Raw genomic sequence first — 361 nt, forward strand, 5'->3', positions numbered from 1 at the left:
GGTGGCGGGCCGCGTGTCCTGGTCTCTCCAGCCGCCGTGGTGCAAATGGGAGCTGGGGCCCGAGAAAGGAGCCGCATCCTCTGTGTTTGCCTGCCATTTTCTGCTCCCTTTCGTGCTTTTATCTCCCGAGTAGTGAAACGGGCTGTTTAGTGACGATTTGCTAGTGCCGCATCAAAAGCAGCGTGGCCAGGAGGTCGAGGGAGGCGATTCTCCCTCTCTGCTCCTCTCTGGCGAGACCCCACCTGTGTTCGGCTCTGGGGCCCCCAACATGCGAAGGACATGGGCCTCTTGGAGCGGGTCCAGAGGAGGGCCACAAAGATGATCAGAGGGCTGGAGCACCTCTCCTATCAAGACAGGCTGC

Source organism: Fulmarus glacialis, unplaced genomic scaffold (genome assembly GCF_000690835.1).
Source record: "Fulmarus glacialis isolate BGI_N327 unplaced genomic scaffold, ASM69083v1 scaffold6483, whole genome shotgun sequence".
Taxonomy (NCBI): Eukaryota; Metazoa; Chordata; class Aves; order Procellariiformes; family Procellariidae; genus Fulmarus; species Fulmarus glacialis.